The sequence below is a fragment of the Pelophylax lessonae genome (assembly GCF_965119305.1).
Source record: "Pelophylax lessonae genome assembly, chromosome: 2".
Lineage (NCBI taxonomy): Eukaryota > Metazoa > Chordata > Amphibia > Anura > Ranidae > Pelophylax > Pelophylax lessonae.
In genome coordinates, this window is record NC_138769.1 from 75,645,021 (window position 1) to 75,655,435 (window position 10,415).

The following is a 10,415-nucleotide window of genomic DNA, read 5'->3' on the forward strand; positions in this document are numbered from 1 at the left end:
CTAGGACACGCTGCACACTGCTATACACTCAAAACCTTTCTAGGACACTCTGCACACTGCTATACACCCCGACACCTTTCTAGAACACTCTGCACACTGCTATACACCCTGACACCTTTCTAGAACACACTGCTATACACCCCTATACCTTTCTAGGACATGCTGCACATTGCTTTACACCCTGACACCCTTCTAGGACACTGCAATACACCCAACACCTTTCTAGGACTCTCTGCACACTGCAATACACCCTGACACCTTTCTAGGACTCTCTGCACACTGCAATACACCCAACACCTTTCTAGGACACTCTGCACACTGTTATACATCCCGACACCTTTCTAGGACACGCTGCACATTGCCTTAAAAGCTGACACCTTTCTAGGACACTCTGCACACTGCTATACACCAACACCTTTCTAGAGGACACTGCTATACACCCCAACACTTTTCTAGGGGACACTCTGCATGCTGCTATACACCCCGACACCTTTCTGGGACACTCTGCAAAATGCTATACACCCCAACACCTTTCTAGGACACTGCTATACATCTGGCACCTTTCTAGGACACGCTGCACACTGCTATACACTCAAAACCTTTCTAGGACACTCTGCACACTGCTATACACCCCGACACCTTTCTAGAACACTCTGCACACTGCTATACACCCTGACACCTTTCTAGAACACACTGCTATACACCCCTATACCTTTCTAGGACATGCTGCACATTGCTTTACACCCTGACACCCTTCTAGGACACTGCAATACACCCAACACCTTTCTAGGACTCTCTGCACACTGCAATACACCCAACACCTTTCTAGGACACTCTGCAAAATGCTATACACCCCAACACCTTTCTAGGACACTGCTATACACCTGGCACCTTTCTAGGACACGCTGCACACTGCTATACACTCAAAACCTTTCTAGGACACTCTGCACACTGCTATACACCCCGACACCTTTCTAGAACACTCTGCACACTGCTATACACCCTGACACCTTTCTAGAACACACTGCTATACACCCCTATACCTTTCTAGGACATGCTGCACATTGCTTTACACCCTGACACCCTTCTAGGACACCCTGCACACTGCTATACACCCCTATACCTTTCTAGGACATGCTGCACATTGCTTTACACCCTGACACCCTTCTAGGACACCCTGCACACTGCTATACACCCGACACCTTTCCAGGACACTCTGCACACTGCTATACACCCCGACACCTTTCCAGGACACTCTGCACACTGCTATACACCCCAACACCTTTATAGGGGGCACACTGCAATACACCCAACACCTTTCTAGGACTCTCTGCACACTGCAATACACCCCGACACCTTTCTAGGACTCTCTGCACACTGCAATACACCCCGACACCTTTCTAGGACTCTCTGCACACTGCAATACACCCAACACCTTTCTAGGACTCTCTGCACACTGCAATACACCCTGACACCTTTCTAGGACTCTCTGCACACTGCAATACACCCAACACCTTTCTAGGACACTCTGCACACTGTTATACATCCCGACACCTTTCTAGGACACGCTGCACATTGCCTTAAAAGCTGACACCTTTCTAGGACACTCTGCACACTGCTATACACCAACACCTTTCTAGAGGACACTGCTATACACCCCAACACCTTTCTAGGGGACACTCTGCATGCTGCTATACACCCCGACACCTTTCTGGGACACTCTGCAAAATGCTATACACCCCAACACCTTTCTAGGACACTGCTATACACCTGGCACCTTTCTAGGACACGCTGCACACTGCTATACACTCAAAACCTTTCTAGGACACTCTGCACACTGCTATACACCCCGACACCTTTCTAGAACACTCTGCACACTGCTATACACCCTGACACCTTTCTAGAACACACTGCTATACACCCCTATACCTTTCTAGGACATGCTGCACATTGCTTTACACCCTGACACCCTTCTAGGACACCCTGCACACTGCTATACACCCCGACACCTTTCCAGGACACTCTGCACACTGCTATACACCCCGACACCTTTCCAGGACACTCTGCACACTGCTATACACCCCGACACCTTTCCAGGACACTCTGCACACTGCTATACACCCCAACACCTTTATAGGGGGCACACTGCAATACACCCAACACCTTTCTAGGACTCTCTGCACACTGCAATACACCCAACACCTTTCTAGGACTCTCTGCACACTGCAATACACCCCGACACCTTTCTAGGACTCTCTGCACACTGCAATACACCCAACACCTTTCTAGGACACTCTGCACACTGTTATACATCCCGACACCTTTCTAGGACACGCTGCACATTGCCTTAAAAGCTGACACCTTTCTAGGACACTCTGCACACTGCTATACACCAACACCTTTCTAGAGGACACTGCTATACACCCCAACACCTTTCTAGGGGACACTCTGCATGCTGCTATACACCCCGACACCTTTCTGGGACACTCTGCAAAATGCTATACACCCCAACACCTTTCTAGGACACTGCTATACACCTGGCACCTTTCTAGGACACGCTGCACACTGCTATACACTCAAAACCTTTCTAGGACACTCTGCACACTGCTATACACCCCAACACCTTTCTAGAACACTCTGCACACTGCTATACACCCTGACACCTTTCTAGAACACACTGCTATACACCCCTATACCTTTCTAGGACATGCTGCACATTGCTTTACACCCTGACACCCTTCTAGGACACCCTGCACACTGCTATACACCCCGACACCTTTCTAGGACACTCTGCACACTGCTATACACCCCGACACCTTTCCAGGACACTCTGCACACTGCTATACACCCCGACACCTTTCCAGGACACTCTGCACACTGCTATACACCCCGACACCTTTCCAGGACACTCTGCACACTGCTATACACCCCAACACCTTTATAGGGGGCACACTGCAATACACCCAACACCTTTCTAGGACTCTCTGCACACTGCAATACACCCAACACCTTTCTAGGACTCTCTGCACACTGCAATACACCCCGACACCTTTCTAGGACTCTCTGCACACTGCAATACACCCAACACCTTTCTAGGACACTCTGCACACTGTTATACACCCCGACACCTTTCTAGGACACTCTGCACACATACTATACACCGCCGACATCTTTCTAGGACACTCTGCACACTCTTATATACCCCGCCACCTTTCTAGGACACTGCACACTGCTATACACCCCGCCACCTTTCTAGTGGACACTCTGCACACTGCTATACTTCTGACATCTTTCCAGGACCCTGATATACACCCCGACGCCTTTCTAGGGGACACTGCTATATACCCCAACACTTTTTGTAGGGGACACTCTGCACGCTGCTATACACCTCGTCTCCTTTCTAGGACACTTTGCACACTGCTATACACCCAACACCTTTCTAGGACACTCTGCATGCTGCTATACAACCCGCCACCTTTCTAGGACACTGCTATACACCCCGACGCCTTTCTAGGGGACACTGCTATACACCCCAACACCTTTGTAGGGGACACTCTGCACGCTGCTTTACACCTCGACACCTTTCTAGGACACTCTGCACGCTGCTATACACCCCGACACCTTTCTACCCCACACTGCACTAACACGGAATTTGTTTTTACATACATCGTTACCCATGTTTAACTATTCCACTGCTAGAGCTATTTTTGTGTTTGCACGTTTATCCATGTTTGACCTCCCCAACCCCCCCTTGAACCAGCCCCCCAAATCCAGCTGTGATTGGAAACAGGATTTTGTCAGCAGGCCCTGGCTAATGATTCATGGCAAGGACCTGCTTATTGGCTGTGTCAAATCACAGCCCAGAGCCATGTGTTGACAAACACAGAGCTCTGTACAGAGGGAATGATTTTTGTTTCTTATTCCCAAAAAATAGTTTAATAAGAAGCAGCACATGATACTCCCATTACACATTGTTAAGCACACACTTCACTCCTTGATTTACCTGTGATGTTAACCCTTTCCCATCCAGTGTCATTTGTACAGTGACAGGGTATAGTATTGCCACTGATCACTTTTATTATAATTACTTGTGATGTCAGTTAGTGTTAGATGCCCACTGCACTATCGCAGTCCCACTATAAGCCACTGATCACCGCCATTAGAAGTATAACAATCTTTTTTCCAATATACATACCATAGTTTGTATACTCTCTATAACTTTCACACAAACCAATTAATATACACTTACTGCTTCTCTGGCTTTTGGCTAAGATCAAGTGTAGTATCTGTTCTTATCAGTGACCAGTTGGGGTGCTATGCTGTTGTTCATGTTTAGATGTGGCTGGAATGGCTAGCTATATGGTATCCCTGCTGGTGAGATGGGGGCTCTGAGGGCTAGTACTGGCTGCAACAGAAACCAGGGTGCCCACAGGCAGTTGGGGCACAGGAGTAATTCCCCTGGGAAAACTGGATGGGCCCAGTTACTTGTGATTTTAAATGGATCTACCTTGTTTAGCCATGGGCCAGGATAGCAGAAAGTCTGCGGTGTCGTTGCCCCCTTGGAGTGCTCGCCCTAGGGGTCCTCTGTGTAACACTTGGGTGTGGCACCCCAAGTGTTCCCCTTTACATCAGAATCTGCAGCGTTCCTCCTTGCAGTGCAAAGAGGAACCCAGTAGACCGATGTAAGGAGGCACTCTAAACTCTGATGTAAGTGGAAGCTTTGTGCACACTGATGGAAGGGGTAACTTGTTACAGGAGGAAGTCTGTGGACTCTGATGTAAGGGGGACACTTTGGTGTAACAGCGAACACTGGGGATTCTGCTGTAAGGAGGGATTCTTAGAACCTTGACGTATTGGGGAATACTGGGGACTAGGGCTGAACGATAGTCGATGTGATATCGACTATCGTTCTGCGGGCGTGGGCGATATTCATATCGCCGAAGACACGATATTTACCATTGGGTTGGGAGGCAGGGAGAAGTCGGGACTTGGGGGGAGGAGGAGGACTCGCAGTGCTGGCAGCCGTCCCACACGTTCAGCGGTGAGCAGCTGCACAGCTAACCAATCACGCGTGCCTGCACACCTGATTGGTTCCCTGTGCCGCTACTCACGTGATTGGTTCGCTGTGCCGCGCTCACCGCTCGGTCAAGAGAACTAGCTCCAGGGCGGCAGAGGGAACGTCTGGGACAGATGTCATGTCGGGCTGTGTTCTTCTACCTCCTACCACAACTGTGAGTCCCGACTCTGCCTAATCCGTCTTCTGCATTCCACCCAGAGAAATATTGCGATATATATCGTTGAAAACGAAATATCGCAATGTTCTTTTTTCCCCAATATCGTGCAGCCCTACTGGGGACTTTATTATAAAAGCGGACTCTGCTGTGAACAGTGGGTTCATCCTGACACCTGCATTCTATACATTATGATGTACATTACATTTTCAAGGTGTTCGTTGTCCCAATAGTTGGTGGTTTTAATGAAGCTCTTTAAGGTAGGGCCAGTCAGAAAAAAATATCCTTTCTCTTACGTCCTCCGACAGTCGCCGCCTCTTCATATTCGTCACATATGGGGTATTAGACTTTGCTCCGAAGGAGTAGCTAGGCAACAGAATATGTTAACATTAAAGCTTTTAACATATCCCACCCTCAAGGGGTGGTCCCCTCAGTCAATACCCTCCTACTTCCTGCAACCATATCTCAGTTTTAATGTCTAGCTTGTCAGGAGTGGCTGGCTCTCTCTGTGCTGGGACTTTCTGTCCCAGACTCTTTCTTCTTTTTAAAATTTTGTTTGAGTTTTCTCTCTACCTTTACTTAGCTGTTATTTTGTCAGCGTTAGTTAGTTCTTCGGATGAAGAGGATCATGCGGACTGGGTCTCGGGCTGATCCCCCTGGTCGCAGGTCGTGGGTCAGTGGCTTCCCAGTCTGCCATCGAGCGTTCAGCCAGGTAACGCTCCTGGCACAGTGAACGACCCATCCCTGTTCGGTGCAGGGATGATTGGTGAGGTGGCTACCTCACTGGACGCTGTGCGGTTTCTTAACCCCCATTGTGTGCGTCTTGAATGCGACTCTCCCTGCCTCATGTGCAGCGGCTTGTTCGCCTGTGCGGGTCCCCCACGCCATGTGAGGTAAGTGTATTTATGTGGGGACCTGTCTGTCTGGGGGGGTGTCAGTCTGGGACTGTGTAACCTGCCTCTATTCACACTGCTTGTCTCCCTATCTCTCGGCTGCATGCTGTGGGCTGCAAGGGGGGGGGGGGGGGCTGTATGACACTGTGTGTGTCAGACTGGTCAGTGTGAGAAGCTGTGTGCTGTGGGGCATGTTTTTTTGGCATGTTTGGGCATATACAGCGATCGCTGCGGCGATCTGACATGTATTCTGATTTTGGAATGTAATGTGTGTTTTAATGCACTGTGGAGCGGCGGTTTCGGCGCCAAACGACGCCATTTTGCCTACACTCGCTCCGGCCGCATGTTTTACATGCATGGCGGCCATTTTATTGTAGCCTCCATAGGCTTACATAGAGCGCCCTGGCAGCATCGCTTCCTCTTTCCAGGAACACCGATCGAGGCAGCAGCAGCGGCGAGGGTCTCCTCAGGTTTTATCCTTCTGTTCTTGCTATCCATTGCCTGTGTTCAGTTTGCATATTCCCTGTGGGGGGTCTTATTGTGCTTGAGTGTGGTGCGGTGGGCTGCGCTTGCCGCGCTTGCTTAAAAGGGGCAGTTAACCCTTTGTTGTCTGGCATTACAGGGGCAATGGATTCTCAGGAGGGCAAATTTCCTACAGCATTGGTGGAAAGCCAGGGGACCGCTGTTTCCCCCCCAGGGGGGGATTTAGCCACTATTGTGGCTGGCCTTGCTGCTCAGGTGCAGATGCTGGTGGCTGCTCAATCTACAAAAAGGCCCAGAGTTGCTCTTTCCTCTGATTCTGAGGGTGAAGGTGATGGGGCTGTTATGGCGGGGGCCTCCTTATCGGGGTCCCGCTCCTCTCTTGATCTAGTGGGGTCTGAGGTGGAGGCTGAAGTTGAGGGGGTTGATAATTCTCCCCCTGGCTCGCCTGAAGAGCTTGCAATCATGGATGAGTTGATTGCTTCCATTAAGCAAACGCTGCGTTTGCAGGACGAAGTGTGTCCCCCCGCTGCCTTGGCGGCTTATGGGACGCAGAGAAAACGCAGGACGCCGCAGGTTTTTCCCTGCAATGATGATTTTCAGCGCGCTGTTAAGGATCAATGGCGCAATCTGCGCAAACCTTTTGCGGTACCAAGTAGATTCAAGCTGCGTTATCCTTTTTCGCCTTCCACTGATAAGAGGTGGTGTGTACCTCCCCCAGTGGATCACGCAATTGCGGTTTTGAACAAAGCCACTGCGATTCCTGCAGAGGATTCCCCTGTGTTCCGTGATGCCACGGATAGGAGACTGGAGTCTCTTGCCCGTCATACTTATTCTGTTACGGGTTCTATGCTTAAGGCTCTGTTTGCTTCTCTCATGGCGGCCCAGGCGATCGCAAGTTGGACGCAGATGCTTAGGCGCGTCCTAGTGGCCGACTCGGCCTCGCCGGCGACCCTGGATATGGTGGATCAAATCCACCAGGGTGTCATGTATCTGTGTGATGCGGACCTGGACCTGGTTCCGTTGGCTGCACGTGTGCACAGCGTGGCGGTGTTGTCTCGCCGCCTGGTTTGGTTAAAATGTTGGTCGGTGGACCAATCTTCACGTAAGACCTTGGCCAATCTAGCTTATGATGGGTCTCGCCTTTTTGGGGAGTCCCTGGATGTGTTGATTAAGGGGATCACCGGGGGTAAGAGCACTCTCTTGCCCCATTTCCCCAAGGCTAAGGGGGCTTCTGGGAAGAAGCATGCTAATTTTCGGCCCCCTCAGGGGTCCTTTCGTGCCTTTCGGCCGCACTACAAGGGCAAACCGTTCAAAGGTCAAGGCTCTCAGAAGAAGCCCTGGTCTGGTAAACAGAAGTCCGGCCAATCCGGATCTGCAGCCCATAACAGTTCGGCCTGAAGGGGCGCCCTCACCCAGTTTTGGGGTGGGGGGACGCTTGCTCGGTTTTCTTCAGCCCTGGTTGGCCCGTGTGCGGGACAGATGGGTTCAGGAAATCGTTCGATCTGGTTACAAGATCGAGTTTCTCTCTCGGCCGGAGAGCAGATTTTTTCCCTCAAATCTTCAACTGTCTCCAGAGCGCTTGCGGGACCTGCACCTGGCGGTGCGGGACCTGAGGGCTCAGGGAGTGGTGGTTCCGGTGCCTCATCGGGACAGGTGTCGGGGGTTTTATTCCAATCTGTTCACCGTGCCCAGAAAGGAGGGCAAGGTTCGTCCAATTCTGGACTTGAAGGCTCTGAACCGCTCTGTGCGGGTTCGCAAGTTCCGCATGGAATCCCTGCGGTCGGTGGTGGCTGCCCTGGTTCCGGGGGAATTCATGGCCTCCATCGATTTGAAGGATGCGTATCTTCACATCCCCATTTTCGAGGGTCACCAGAGATACCTTCGATTTGCCATTGCGGAGGATCACTACCAGTTCGTGGCGTTGCCCTTTGGTCTCGCCTCGGCTCCGCGGGTCTTCACCAAGGTGCTTGCACCGGTTCTGGCATTATTGAGGGCCCAGGGCGTTTCTGTCCTGGGGTATCTGGACGACATTCTGGTTCGGTCTGCGACCAGCCAGGGTCTGGAGAAGGACCTATCTGTCACGATGCAAACTCTGCAGGAGTTTGGTTGGACGATAAATTTTCCAAAGTCGACACTGAGTCCGTCGGTTCGCCTCCCCTATCTGGGAATGATTCTGGACTCGGTGCAGGCGAAGGTCTTCCTGCCGGAAGACAAACTCAGGACTCTCCAGGAGGAAGTCAGGTCCCTCAGGGATGTTCCGCACTCGTCTCTGCGGACGTGTATGAGATGTCTGGGATTGATGGTCTCGGCCTTCGAGGCGATTCCATTCGCCCAGTTTCACACGCGGGGTCTCCAAGCGGAGATCCTGTCCAGGTGGGACGGGCGACCTCAATCTCTGGATCTTCAAATCTCGTTGAGTCATCGCACCAGAGAAAACCTTCTGTGGTGGCTCCAGTCCCCGTTGGTGTCCGGGGGCAAGTCGTTTCGTCCGATCTCGTGGACGGTAATCACCACGGATGCCAGCCTGTCGGGCTGGGGTGGAGTTCTGGGCGTTCTGTCCGCCCAGGGGACTTGGTCGGAGGGGGAGTCTTCCCTTCCGATCAACATTCTGGAACTGCGTGCGATAAGTCTCTGTCTTCATCGCTGGACGGACCGGCTGCAGGGCTGCCCGGTTCGGGTGCAGACGGACAATGCCACGGCGGTGGCCTACATCAACCACCAAGGGGGTACCAGGAGTGCCCGAGCGGCTCGAGAAGTGGCCGACATTCTGTCTTGGGCCGAGACTCATGTCCCGGCGATAACGGCGGTTCACATTCCGGAGGTGGAGAACTGGCAGGCGGACTATCTGAGTCGCCAGACCCTGGATCAGGGGGAATGGTCTCTCCACCCGGCTGTCTTCCAGATGTTGTGCGCGAAGTGGGGTCTTCCAGATGTGGACCTGTTCGCGTCTCGTCTCAACAACAAGGTGAGAAGGTTCGTGGCAAGGACGCGCGACCCTCGGGCAGACGCGTCGGACGCGTTAGTGGCCCCGTGGCATCAGTACAGGCTGATGTACGCGTTTCCACCGATTCAGTTGCTGTCCAGGTTCCTTCGCAGGTTACACTCGGAACGCAGCACGGTGATTCTTGTGGCACCGGACTGGCCTCGCCGGTCCTGGTACGCAGACCTCGTGAATCTGGCGGTCGACGCCCCGTGGCGTCTGCCTCTTCGAGACGATCTACTGTCTCAAGGACCGATATACCATCCTGCTTTACAGTCGCTGGCTTTGACGGCCTGGCTGTTGAAACAGAGGTCCTGAAGGAGAGGGGTCTCTCTCCGGAGGTCGTTCATACTTTAATCAACGCGAGGAAGTCTTCCTCGGGGAAGGTTTATTACCGTACTTGGAAGGCCTATTTTGCCTGGTGTGAGTCCAGGGGGTTTTCACCCCGCACGTACTCGGTTTCCCGTGTGCTGTCTTTCCTTCAAACGGGTGTTGATCAGCGTTTGGCGCTGGCTACGATAAAGGGTCAGGTGTCTGCACTGGCCGTTCTGTTTCAACGTCCCGTGGCTTCCAACTCCTTGGTTGGCACCTTTGTTCAGGGTGTGCGGCATCTGGTCCCCCCTAGGCGGGATCCTCTGCCCCCTTGGGACTTGAATCTCGTTCTATCTGTGTTACAACGTGCTCCTTTTGAACAGATCAGGGAGATCTCGTTGTCTATGTTGTCCAAAAAGGTCGCCTTTTTGGTGGCGATCACTTCGGCTCGCAGAGTGTCGGAGCTGGCGGCTTTGTCCTGCAAGTCTCCGTACCTGGTTATTCATTTGGATAAGG